The sequence below is a fragment of the Bos indicus genome, chromosome X, assembly GCF_029378745.1.
Source record: "Bos indicus isolate NIAB-ARS_2022 breed Sahiwal x Tharparkar chromosome X, NIAB-ARS_B.indTharparkar_mat_pri_1.0, whole genome shotgun sequence".
Classification (NCBI taxonomy): domain Eukaryota; kingdom Metazoa; phylum Chordata; class Mammalia; order Artiodactyla; family Bovidae; genus Bos; species Bos indicus.
This window is the reverse complement of record NC_091789.1, coordinates 131,805,401-131,819,992: the sequence shown is the minus strand read 5'-3', so window position 1 is coordinate 131,819,992 and position 14,592 is coordinate 131,805,401. Positions and strand designations below refer to the sequence as shown.

The window sequence follows — 14,592 nt, the reverse complement described above, 5'->3', positions numbered from 1 at the left end:
AAAGATTTGCTGTAGGAGACTTGGTAAAGGCAACTTTTCTGCTTTTTGCACCTGAGTGTCTCCAGTGCCAGGCAAATAAATGTTGAAAAAAGGAAAGGATTCATTTTCTCTTTAAAATTTCACCTAAAAAGGGCTTACAGGATTTTAAATGTAATCAGTGTAACTAGTTCTGAGGCTGATGAAAACCTGAGAGAGAACTAAACAAAATACTGATTTCTTTTTTCAAAGTTGATAAAATCCAGGTATATCATGATTATTACAGATATAGTCCTTAATATTTTAAGGCTGTGGTGAACAGTATGGAGATTACTTAAAAATCTAAGAATAATACTACCATATGACCCCACAGCCCTACCACTGGGCATATACCCTGAGAAAACCATAATTCAAAAAGATACACGTACCCCAGTGTTCATAGCAGCACTATTTACAATGACCAGGACATGGAAGCAACCTATATGTCCATTGACAGATATATATATATATATATATATATACACACACACACACACACACTGGAATATTACTCAGCCATATAAAGGAATGGATTTGAGTCAGTTGTAGTGAGGTGCATGAACCTGTTAAACAGAGTGAAGTAAGTCAGAAAGAGAAAAGCAAATATAGTATATTAATGCATATATGTGGAATCTAGAGAAATGGTACTGATGAACCTATTTATATGGCAGGAATAGAGATGCAGACATAGAGAACAGGCTTGTGGACACAATGGGGGAAGGAAAGGGTGGAACTAATTGAGAAAGTAGCATTGAAACATATATATTACCATGTGTAAAATAGATAGCTAGTGGGAAGTTGCTATATAACACAGGGAGCTTAGCTGGTGTTCTGTGACAACCTACGGAGTGGGATGGGAGTGGGGGTGGGAGGAAGGTTTAAGAGGGAGGTATGCTTATGGCTGGCCTGCGGAGGTATGCATATGTATGTTTATGGCTGATTCACATCATTGTATGGCAGAAACCAACATAACATTGTAAAGCAATTATCCAATTAAAAATAAATTAAAGAATAGTTTGAGGCTGCTTCTGTTTCTTCTCCTTTTAATGCTTGTAACTCCAGGGAGATGAGTTGGGTGGGGGCAGGAGGGGGACAGTGTTAATGGTATTTGTCTCCTTGTGAAACTGGTAATAAGCTGGTGAATTAAGAATTATAGTGGTTCTTCCCATTTAAAGTATCTGCATGAATGCTTTCCTGTCCCGTCTTCCTACCTGCTTTTTAAAATTGAAATGTATTCTACCCTTGGCTCTTCAGTTCACCTTTATAACCCCTCCCTCAAGCCACGTCATCTGGATAAATCCTATATCTTATGACATTTAAAAATTATTAGCAAGAAAAAAGGGCTGTATAAAGTATAATAGGCAGGCAATGGTATTATTTCTATTTTGAGGTTGGCAAAATGCTTTTAGAACTTATCGGATTTATCCCCCACAATAATCAGGTGAAATAGGTAGACTAAATGTCATTATCTCAATTTTGTAAATGGATAAATGGAATTTTAGAGAGGGACAGTGACATGGTCAGTTAGTGACATGACCAGGACTCAGATCCAGCTGCTTTGACATGGTTTGTAATACTTCCTGCTCATTGTTTCTCAAGTTTGGCTTCACCTTGGAATGGAGTAAAGAGCTTTTTATTTAAAAACATAGGTATTGGGTCCCATCCAAGACCTATTAAATTAGACTCTCTTGGTAGGGTTGTAATCAGTTTTTTTAAATGATGCCTCAGTTGATTCTAACATAGAGCCAAAGTTGATAACCACTGTGATGTAGTCACACTGCTTTAATGAGATGAACGTGAGGTAGTAAGAAAATGTATGTGATCAAGAACAGTGCTTCCCAATGGTTGGTCCAAGGACTATGATTTACCCAGGGAAGCTTGTTAAAAATGTAGATTTCTTGGACTTCACTACAGTATGAATGGTTGAGAGCAATGGATCAGGAGGTCCAACTATTTATAGGTTATATCAGCCCAGAGCCCACACTTTTATAAAACAGGCTGAAGTTTCGAATATACAACTGTTGCTATCAGTTCATAGTCTATTTGGGTCATAAATGTATTTCCAAAAGGGTTAGACTTGTTCTTCGAAACACCAAATATATATGTTATTAACAAAAATGGTCCTTGTGCATTCATAATAGCAAGAGAACCCATTCTAGAAACTAATGTGGTAAAAACAGACAGAGGTAGAACTAGACTTACTAAAACAAGAAGGAATAGTAATATTTTAGCATTTTTATAAACCATATTATGCCTTATTTGGATTATATAGTTGAATCATTACACAAAATCTGTGACATAGATTTCATACCTACCTTAGATGAAAGCAAGAAATCAAAGAAAATATAGAACTACTTTTTAAAGCCACTGGTTTTCTGAGATATTTTGCCCAACTGCTGATGTAGTTTTTAATAACCATGGCCTCTTGGGTTGGCTCAGAATAACCACTGATGTGAGATAGGTAATTCATAAGATATTAGACTCTGACACAAGTAAAATAACGGATTGAAATTGTAATCAACAGGGGCAGGTTGAAGAACTGGTCAGAATTAAGTAATTAGGACAAGTGAGCATAAATCAAACTGAGTAAAAATGAGGTAAAAATTCTCTAAAGTACAAGATGGGAAAAGACTAGATTTGCATGAAGGTAGTAGAATGTAATCTGAGGTTAATTGTGAATTACCTTCTGTGAGGAGTGACATGGCACCTCATATTTCCTGAAATGAAGAAGTACAACCTGTAAAATTGATGAAATAGTTATTGTATTAAACTCTGTGCTGGTTATATCTTCATTTGAGTGAGTGTTCTGTTTTTTCCCCTTTTTATTTGATGGAGGATTTTATCAGTCAAGATAAAGTTGATTATGCTGTGGTAACAACCTGAAAATGTTAGTGGCTTTTAATAATGCTCATGTCCAGTGCTCATGTTCCATGTCCATCCTGGGTTGCTTTAGCTCTTCTCCACATCCTCTTCATTTCACAGCTCAGACTAGCTTCTTCTTGAATACTGCTTGCACAGGGAAAAGAGAGCCTGGTGAACTATGAACTGGTACTTAAAGTTTCTGCATGGAAATAAGACATAGCACTTCAACTCACATTTTGTTGAACAAAGTAAATCATAGGTCCATGGCCAACATTGGTGGCTCCAGGAAATTTACTTTTCCCTTAAGAAAAGAAAGTATATATTTAGAAATCATAATACAAATCTGCTACAATATTGAACCTATAAACAATTTCATTATAGCATTTACTAGAATTTTAAGGACAACAGTGTTTATTTGAATATAAGGAAAGGGGCAATAAAATTAGGTGCTAAAATTTCAAATATCAAGAAAACAGCTTGGTAAAGGTTGAATTTGAAGAATTTCTTCTTTTCCCTCAATGCTGTATTTATATGCGTGTGTGTGTTTCTTGGTATTTGAAGTATAGTCTACTGGAATATAGGGTGGTAAGTTTGGTGGGAAGGGGAGACTTTGGTGAGAGGGGGAGACTTTGAAATTTTTCAAAGCATAAAATTCTACCCGATAATCTCTCAGTGTTATGACTAGGAAATGCCAAATGGATACTGATTCCATGTAATATCTATTTTGAGGGTGTACAATGTTCAGCCTAGATAGAAGCTAGTATTATTACTTTAACAATTTAGTATTTGTTATGATTTGAATATCATCATCATTGATCTAAAAATATTTGTTGAATGCTCGGGTAGATGTTACTTTTTCAAATGTTGGACATAGTTACTAAAAGAAACGGTTCCATTTTGTCTATGAAAGTGCAATCTAAGCAGATGAATAGGGCAAAGATGCATGAGCTTAAGGAATTTTTTAAACTAATACTTGGAATCTGTTTTCATATATCTTATATCTTCCATTTATTTTCTGGCAGTCAGATGTATGGTCTTGAATTAAAGAATTAATGTTTAATTGATATCTTTATTTCCAGTGGGGTGTGGTATTAATCTTTGCTTGAACTCTTCAGTTGGATTTATCACAAGGGAAAAATTCTCTCCCAATTTTAGACACTATAGATTTTCTTTCCATTCTCCAGGCAAGAATACCAGAGTGGGTTACCATGCCCTCCTCCAGGGGGTTTTCCCAACTCAGAGATTAAACCCAGGTCTTGCATGGCATCTGGTCCCATCACTTCATGGGAAATAGATGGGGAAACAGTGGAAACAGTGTCAGACTTTATTTTTTGGAGCTCCAAAATCACTGCAGATGGTGATTGCAACCATGAAATTAAAAGACGCTTACTCCTTGGAAAGAAAGTTATGACCAACCTAGATAGCATATTAAAAAGCAGAGATTACTTTGCCAACAAAGGTCTGTCTTAGTCAAGGCTGTGGTTTTTCCAGTGGTCATGTATGGATGTGAGAGTTGGACTGTGAAGAAAGGTGAGCAGCAAAGAATTGATGCTTTTGAACTGTGGTGTTGGAGAAGACTCTTGAGAGTCCCTTGGACTGCAAGGAGATCCAACCAGTCTATGCTAAAGGAGATCAGTCCTGGGTGTTCATTGGAAGGACTGATGCTGAGGCTGAAACTCCTAATACTTTGGCTACCTCACGTGAAGAGTTGACTCATTGGAAAAGACTGTGATGCCGAGAGGGATTGGGGGCAGGGGGAGAAGGGGACAACAAAGGATGAGATGGCTGGATGGCATCACCAACTCGATGCACATGAATTTGGGTAAACTCCGGGAGTTGGTGATGGACTGGGAGGCCTGGCATGCTGTAATTCATGGGTTGCGAAGAGTCGGACACCACTGAGCGACTGAACTGAACTTGCTCATTGCAGACAGATTCTTTACCGTCTGAGCCACCAGGAAAGCCCAAGAAGACTGGAGTGGGTAGCTTATCCCTTCTCCAGCAGATCTTCCCTACCCAGGAATTGAACCAGGGTCTACCTGCACTACAAGCAGATTCTTTACCAGCTGAGCTACCACAAAGCCCTTGTGATATATTAGATGGTCATTATAGTAAGTAACTTGAACATGTGGAAGCTAGAGAGACTTATTATTACAAAGAAATTTTAGCTTCATTGAATAAATATAAAATTCTTGATATCTTTTACATAATGCTAATCTTTGTGCTGAGAAAGCCCCAATTATTTTTGTTGAAAATATCTGCTGAGATCATGCAAATTGAAGTCTAATACCAAATTCATATTTAAAATGATTTTAAAACTGTGAAACTCAGTCTTTTTGTACAAAATAGGAGTGTGAAGAAACTAAATATACTGTGCTAGTTTGTTTAGCAGTTAGTTTTGTTTTTAACATATGGCTTTAAAGTTTCGTTTTTATAACTAACCTATAAACCCAATGTTAAATACTTACTATGGAATATGAAAATAGAGACTCAATGGAATAAAATAATCATAAGTGATGAATTCACATTTATAGCATATACAGGGCCTCTGGAGATATTACAGAGATAGTGCAGTTGAATATAGGGTTCCTTTTTTGAAAATATTGACAGTCTAATGGGAAAGACCAACAATTAGATCACTGATAGAAACATAAAATGCATACAGTTAGAGTTATCTGGCCATTCAAGACCATTTTGGATTTGTTGGATTTACCTCAGTGGTTTTTGGATTTGTTGGAGAGCCACTTAGATGCTGGAAAAAAAACTCACTTCTGCTTCTACCTCCAAGTCTGTATAGCTAAAAAAATTAGTTTCCACATTCATCCAACTGCTGGAGCATTAGTATTTCGTTGTCAAGTAAAAGATGAGTGATTAGAGTCAAGTGTGCTTTCATTTTAGATGAGCTCTTGTGGGAGAGCTGGAACAGAACTTTGGAGAGGAATATGATCCAGGGTGCAAAAGAATGTAATTATGTTCACCGACAGAAAGACTAAGATGGTCTCTAAGGTCATGCCCACCCACATTCTCCTCCTATTCTTGGTTTATTGCATTTTTTGTTATAATTCATAACCGTATTTAACCTAATGAAAACCTTAGCCAATTTTTTAAGTGGGTCATTTTAAAATTTCTGTTTTTTTTTTTTAATTTTTTAAATTTTTTTCTTTTTGTTTTTATTTTTAACTTTACAATATTGTATTGGTTTTGCCATATATCAAAATGAATCCGCCACAGGTATACATGTGTTCCCCATCCTGAACTCTTCTCCCTCCTCCCTCCCCATACCATCCCTCTGGGTCATCCCAACGCACCAGCCCCAAGCATCCAGTATCGTGCATCGAACCTGGACTGGTGACTCGTTTCATATATGATATTATACATGTTTCAATGCCATGAACATTCTTCTCATTTCTGAAATAACATCAGGAAAACTAACAAGTTTGTGATCATTGAGTCAGTCACAATGGTGAAGGGACTGCCAAGGAAGTAATTGTTGGGCTATTATACTTCTGCCTTATTTGCCAAGGACATTTATCTGAAATGAAAATTAAACTATGGCATGTTGATAACATATTCAGGAAGGATGTTAATGCCTGTCCATTCACCGTGGACATTCTTCTTTTCACTTGAAGTACTCAGTCAGTTTCAGTCTCTGATGAACCTTAATTTAGTTTGAACTTTTATCTTTCATCCATTGCAAATCATTTATCATTGGCACTGCTTTCTCAGTGCCCACAAAACTATGTGATGGGTTCTTGGAATTCATTTTTCATGCTCTTCTGTATTTTATCTTACAGAGAGAACTGGTGTTATTGTACTGTGTGGCTACTGTAGATGTCATAGTAGACTGGACTCTGCCCTTTGCTGAAGGGGAAAAAAAATGAAGGATCTGGTTAATGACTGGGAAATACCTTCATGGTTTCTTCCTAGATATTGCTTTTTCTGTTTTTTGTTTCTTGGTAAATGGCTTTTCCAGGCTTCCCTGGTGGCTCAGCAGTAAAGAGTTCACCTGCCGATGCAGGAGATGCAGGTTTGATCCTTGGGTCAGAAAGATCCCCTTTAGAAGGAAATGACAACGCACTCCAATGTTCTTGTCTGGGAAATCCCATGGATAGAGGAGCCTGACTGGCCACAGTCCATGGGATCGCAAAGAGTCTGGCACATCTTAGCAACTAAACAACAAATGGCTATTCCAGCTGTTGGATGGACTAAGTATATTTCTCTAGACTTGTGCTGTTGTCTAATATGGTAACCACTAGCTGCATGTGGCAGGTGTTTTTTTGGCCACATTGTATGGCTTGCAGGATCTTAGTTCCACTACCAGGGACTGAACCCAGGCCAAAGCAGTGAAAGCATGGAAACCTAACCACTGGACAACCTGGGTATTCCCTGAATGTGGCAATTGAAATGTAAATTAGTTAAAATTAAAGAAAATTACAAATTCAGTTCCTCATTTGCACTTAAGGCATTTAAAGTGCTTAATAGCCACACATGTCTAATGACTTGAATTAGACAGCACAGATATGTTTTACTGTAACTCTGTTATCACTATAACTTTTATTAGATGTCTCTGTAACACTTTCTCCAGTTACTCCTGACCACATAACTAACTTCCTCCATCTCTTTTTTTAAATTAATTTATTTTTTATTGAAGGATAATTGCTTTACAGAATTTTGTTGTTTTCTGTCAAAACTCAACATGAATTACCCAAAAAATACGGAACGCTTCAAATATTTGCATGTCATCTTTGCTCAGGGGCCATGCTAATCTTCTCTGTATTGTTCCAATTTTAGTATATGTGCTGCCGAAGCAAGCATCATCTGACTCCTAAACATTCTCTGACCTTGTCCATAGCTGTCTTCTCACTACACATATTCTTTGTTGATGAATTCATTGTTGTTTCATTTTTCTTGTACCTTTAATTCTCTCTTTAATGTAAATATTTCCCAGCTTGGATTCTATTCTTGATCCAATTCAGCTTTTTTCTTAGCTACTTGCTGAGCAGCTTTGTATAGGACTGGCCAAAAAGTTTGTTTGGGTTTCTGTAAGTTGTTTTTCTATAAGATGTTACATAACATCTTACAGAAAAACCCAAATGAACTTTTGGCCAGCCCAATATATGGCCTTTCAGCCACTTCTAATTTTACATGCCCAAAGTAGAATTATTTTATTTTCTCTAAATTCTCTCCTCCTATCATCTCTACAGTGTTAATCATCCAACTGCTTAGACTTGAACCCCAGGGTAATGTTTAACTTTCCCCTCCCCATTATTCTCTGTATCTATCAATTAATTACCGAGTTAGCTCATTGCTGGCTACATGTATCTCATCTACCTTTTTTCATCTTCCCTTCCACCATCATCACCTCAGTTCAAGCCCTGATTACATATCATATTTTCTATTGAAAAAGTATTCCAACTGACCTCCTTGCCTCCAGTTTTGCTCCCTTCCAAATCCATGACTACTTCTTCATCGTTTTCATGAAACATTTGATCACAGTCTTCCCATACTCAAACATTTGTGAGCACTTCCTTTAGCAGAATAAATTGCATATTTCATCTTCCCCAGAGATGAAATGTCTACTGGTATATTTTGGAAGATAACACAACTTTGAAGAGATTCTTCCCTCTGAGACATGGCACCAAAGTTATTCTTGTAACTAAAGGAAAGGAACAAGAGAAAAAGAACTATGAGAAAAGAGAGATGTCTGTCTGAGTTGTTAAGCTAGACCAAAGAATTTGAACTATAGTCTCATCCCACCACCCCCGTATTTTGTTAAAATACACACACACTCATGCTTACCATTCACTTTGCTGTTTAATACCAACCATGGCACTAAGTGTAAGCTATCCTGATTTCAGCCTCTTCCAAAAGAAAGTCACAAGAAATTGTCAAGTGACTGAATTAAGTCTTTGCTACCCCAATGGAAAGTGAAAGTCACTCATTGTGTCTGACTCTTTGTGACCCCATGGACTATATAGTCCATGAAATTCTCCAGGCCAGAATACTGGTATGGGTAGCCTTTCCCTTCACTAGGGAATCTTCCCAACCCAGGGATCGAACCCAGGTCTCCCACATTGCGGGCAGTTTTTTTTACCAGTTGAGCCACCAGGGTAGCCCAAGAATACTGGAGTGGGTAGCCTGTCCCTTCTTCAGCAGATCTTCCTGACCCAGAAATCAAACCAGGGTCTCCTGCATTGCAGGCAGATTCTTTACCAACTGAGGTACCAGGGAAGAGGGAGCTTCAAAATAGATTGCTTTACAAAAATAAAGCTTTTATTCCCTTTAAAACAACAAAATTCCCCCAGCCTATCATTGGTAACTCTCTACAGTATGACTCTTTATTTTTTAGACTTTCTTTCTCATTGCACTCACCTCATGTATCTTAGGCTCTAGCCAAATTGATTTCCTTATCCTGATTGTGTGCCTTTGTTCAGTGTGTTCATATAATTTGGCATGATCTTTCCCCCTGAACCCCCAATTTCCAGACTTAAAAGCTATTTAAGCTCAGTTAAAATACCATCTCCTTCAGAAGATCATTCCAGAGTTAAGAAGTCAGAACTTATCTCCTTTTTTATAGGATCACCTATTAGCATTTATCTTGTTTACCTTGTATTATTATTTGAATAGTTTCACCTACTTCTTTACTAAATAATGAAATAATGATGGCCAAGGATCAAGTTTAATTTATCTTTGATCACCCAATAGTGCCTTACAGTGAATTGCATTTAGAAGATGCCAAAAAAAAAAAAAAAAATTCTGGTGAATGGTATTGTGACTTGGGGCGCTTCCCTCATGGCTCAGTAGTAAAGAATCCGACTCCCAATGCAGGAGGCATGGGTCAGGAAGATCCCCTGGAGGAAGAAACGTACTCTTGCCTGGGAAATCCCATGGAGAGAGGAACCTGGCAGGCTACAGTCCATGGAGTAGCAAGAGTCAGACACGACTTAGCGACTAAGCAACAACATTGTGACTTGAGTGAATGAATGATTGAGTAAGAGTATAATACTAACTCATTACATGAATTAATCAGTGAAGCAACATAGTGTAGAAATTTTGATATCTTGATAATAGAATATGTGAGGTATTTGTATGTAAGTACCCTTATCAAAGGTTTGCATGGCTGGCTTATTTAAATATTAGTTGAAAGTAAAGCAATTAATGACCTATGTACTGTTCTTGTGACTATCTATAATACACAGTTGATGAGATGTATTATCTGTACTGAATATTCTAATCCCCAGATGACAAAGTATTTAGCATTTATGGTAAAATACAGGATAGAAATTTTTTATGTATTCTGCTCAGTTTAGCAATTGGATCATGGTTTCACTAAAAGATTAACTGATTATGATTCTGTAGGGTGATCTTACTCTCCTAAGGAAAAAATGATCAAAACTGAAGAAACACTCCTCATTTTATAAATATTGTCTTATTAAGAATTTGATACATTTAAATGTGCATCACATCATTTGAAAAAGTGTTATACATAAAAAGGATAAAGAAATTCAAGTGTTATTTTACATGTACAGTAAAAGACAGCATGAGCTACTAAAGAGAATTCCTGGGAGTGTATAGTGGCACAGCTCTAAATCCAATTTTAAAAATCTAAATTTAATCCTAACCTAAAAATAACTAGAACGTCAGAGGTGTACCTTTCCATAGTGTGCATAAGTTCAGAAAATGGAGATTTCTTCATATCCAGTGCAATTTTATTTTTAAAACTTGGGGTATAATCTTTTAGGAAAGGATTTGGCCTTAAGTGTTAATAAAACTCCCACTTCAGAAGCAAATATTTTAAAATCACATTTGATGGAAATAAAATGACTTACGGATGAGATGAATCCCCCCGAAGTACCTGCTGTATATATGCTATGTGTGTGTGCTCAGTTGTGTCCTACTCTTTGCGACCCCATGGACTGTAGCCCACCAGGCTCCTCTGTCCATGGGATTCTCCAGGCAAGAATACTGGAGTGGGTTTCCATTTCCTCCTCCAGGGGATCTTCCCCACCCAGGTATTGATTCCATGTCTTTTGCGTCTCCTACATCAGCAGGCCAGTTCTTTACCATAGCACCACTTGGGATGCCTCATAGCACAACACAGTGGTTTTGTTGAATTTTATTAAGAACTATATTAATATTTTAATTTTTAATTAATTGACCTTTTATATGTTGATTTGTGTGATTTTGTGGCATTTATAGTCCTAAAGTTATTAAAATATAAAACTTCTTGAAGACTGTAGAATTTTACATATTGTAACTTATTTAGGTGAATGCCTATCTTCTTAAACTGTACTTCTCTAAGCCATGTTTTATTCATCTTTATATCCTTAAAACAGATGATTAATATTTGCTGAATCAAGAGCTATACAGATAAATAGCTGTATACATCTATCATATATTATCCAATTAGTTTAATATATTCAATAGTATTAAACTTACTAAATATATTTGGCTATATTTAGTATATTTAAATTTTAGCTTCAAATATATTAATATATTTAATATTTAGTAATATTTACTATTTCTGTCCATTATAGTTATCCTCTTAGATACTCAAATTGCTCCATCTCTACCCAGGGAGAATTCTCTTCATATTGACTTCTGAATCCTACTGACACAATCCTTGTAATCTTTAATAGCTTCTTTCTATTTTGTGTCACAATATAATTCATGCCCCTCTTGACAATTCCTATCCCAGTTTGGTATTAGCCATTTTCCAAGAAAGCCTGTGAAATGGTGTTTGAATACCACCAATTGTGGAGGGTTCATTTACTACTAAATTGGTCATTGTTTCTATGCTTTTTCAGTGGACAGAGCTAAGAGAAACATATATACATACATAATACATCAAGAGACTCTAAGGTTTTTACTGATCTTCTTATGTATGTGTCTGCTTTCTCCCATGCTAAAATTACTTACCAGTGTCACCAAGAGTGATAAAATGTTCAGTTCAGTCACTCAGTTGTGTCTGACTCCTTGCGACCCCATGAACTACAGCACACCAGGCCTCCCTGTCCATCACCAACTCCGGGAGCCTACCCAAACTCATGTCCATTGAGTCAGTGATGCCATCCAACCATCTCATCCGCTGTTGTCCCCTTCTCCTCCTGCCCTCAATCTTTCCCAGCATAAGGGTCTTTACAAATGAGTTAGCTCTTTGCATCAGGGGGCTAAAGAATTGGAGTTTCAGCTTCAACATCAGTCCTTCCAATGAATACCCAGGACTGATCTCCTTTAGGATGGACTGGTTGAATCTCCTTGGAGTCCAAGGGACTCTCAAGAGTCTTCTCCAACACCACAGTTCATAAACATCAATTCTTCGACACTCAGCTTTCTTTATAGTCCAACTCTTACATCCATATGTGACTACTGGAAAAACCATAGTCTTGACTGGACAGCCCTTTGTTGGCAAAGTAATGTCTCTGATTTTAATATGTTGTCTAGGTTAGTCATAGCTTTTCTTCCAAGGAGTAAGCGTCTTTTAATTTCATGGCTGCAGCCACCATGTGCAGTGATTTTGGAGCCCCCCAAAATAAAGTCAGCCATTGTTTCCACTGTTTACCCATCTATTTGGCATGAAGTGCAATTCATGGGGTCGCAAAGAGTCGGACACGACTGAGTGATTGAACTGAACTGAACTGAACTGATGGGACCAGATGCCATGATCTTAGTTTTCTGTTTGTTGAGCTTTAAGCCAACTTTTTCACTCTCCTCTTTCACTTTCATCAAGAGGCTCTTTAGTTCTTCTTCACTTTCTGCCATAAGGGTGGTGTTATCTGCGTATCTGAGGTTATTGATGTTTCTCCTGGCAATCTTAACTCCAGCTTGTGCTTCTTTCAGCTCAGCATTTCTCATGATGTACTCTGCATATAAGTTGAATAAGCAGGGTGACAATATACAGCCTTGATGTACTCCTTTTCCTATTTGGAACCAGTCTGTTTTTCCATGTCCAGTTCTAACTGTTGCTTCCTGACTTGCATACAGGTTTCTCAAAAGCCAGGTCAGGTGATCTGGTATTCCCATGTCTTTCAGAATTTTCCACAGTTTGTTGTGATCCACACAGTCAAAGGCTTTGGCATAGTCAACAAAGCAGAAATAGGTGTTTTTCTGGAACTCTCTTACTTTTTCAGTGATCCAGCGGATGTTGGCAATTTGATCTCTGGTTCCTCTGCCTTTTCTAAAACCAGCTTGAATATCTGGAATTTCACAGTTCATGAATTTTGAGCATTACTTTACTGGCATGTGAGATGAGTGCAATTGTGCAGTAGTTTGAGCATTCTTTGTCATTTCCTTTGGGGTTGGAATGAAAACTAACCTTTTCCAGTCCTGTGGCCACTGCTGAGTTTTCCAAATTTGCTGACATACTGAATGCAGCACTTTCACAGCATCATCTTTCAGGATTTGAAATAGCTCAACTGGAATTCCATCACCTCCACTAGCTTTGTTCATAGTGATGCTTCCTAAGGCCCACTTGACTACTGTCATGTAATTGTTCACTTGCTTCATCCTGTAAGGATTCACACATAGCAGTTTCAATAAAACAGTAACAAACTAACAACACTACTACCAACAATGTGGTTACTGAAAATAGTATAAGTGAAAATAGTAAAAATCGTTCAGTCGTGTCTGACTCTTTGTGACCCCATGTTACTTACTGACCACATATTACTGTCCAAGCCTGAAAATAGTATAAGATTTTCTTTAACAATTCTTTTTTTATATCATACTAGGGATGTACAATGGAGAAGGCAATGGCACCCCACTCCAGTACTCTTGCCTGGAAAATCCCATGGATGGAGGAGCCTGGTAGGCTTCAGTCCATGGGGTTGCTAAGAGTTGGACACGACTGAGCAACTTCACTTTCACTTTTCACTTTTATGCATTGGAGAAGGAAATGGCAGCCCCCTCCAGTATTCTTGCCTGGAGAATCCCAGGGATGGGGGAGCCTGGTGGGCTGCCGTCTGTGGGGTTGCACAGAGTCGGACAGGACTGAAGCGACTTAGCAGCAGCAGCAGCAGGGAGTACAAATAAACTATATTATAAAGAACCTTGAAATAGTTATTCTCCATGTGATTATTCTCTCACAACAGAATATACATTTAGATCATATTTACTTTTTTCCTTGATAAGCATCCTTTTGAATTGTGAACATTTAATCCATATCATTTGATTCTAGGAAGGTAGGTAATTAATGAAACTTGCATCCATTACAGCTGAAGCTAGCTGTAGAGGCAGCATGGGGAAACTGGGCAACTTCCAGCTTTTCCCAAGTTATCTCTCTCTTCCCAGTGTAATTATGTTTGATGTTAATTCTGTAAAATTGGACTCTTCCAAATTCAGATGTAAGTACACATGCACTTTCCCAATATAAATGTTTTATCTACACCTTGCCTTCTCTGTACACATAATTCATTCATACTTAATAAAGAATTGACTTTATATGATTATATAGACATAGACGTGATTGTTTGTAACAGACTCCTCCTTTGGCACAGGAGCCCTGCCGAATGGCAAAACCCAGTCCTTAAGTATTTCTATTAGTTTGTGAAATGAATTAGACCAAATTTAATGTTAAAAAAATTAGCCCCCAAAAGAATATGTGCTTCTTCTGGCAAGGTATTATGGTGAAATGGTGTTACCAAAAGCTATGTTGAACAAGATTCCTTTTTGTCAAAATTAAATTCAGGGGGAAAAGTGAAATGGATTCTCATTCCT

At 37.4% G+C, this 14,592-nt stretch overlaps 1 protein-coding gene and 1 non-coding gene across 6 annotated transcripts in view; one reads left to right on the top strand and one right to left on the bottom strand.

The window, feature by feature from the left end:
• Nucleotides 1–14,592, top strand: part of CNKSR2 (connector enhancer of kinase suppressor of Ras 2) — a 285,732-nt gene that overhangs the window by 98,311 nt on the left and 172,829 nt on the right. The window lies entirely within an intron of this gene.
• Nucleotides 7,586–7,692, bottom strand: LOC139181853 (U6 spliceosomal RNA). The gene has a single exon (XR_011565581.1). It is a non-coding gene; the product is annotated as a U6 spliceosomal RNA (small nuclear RNA).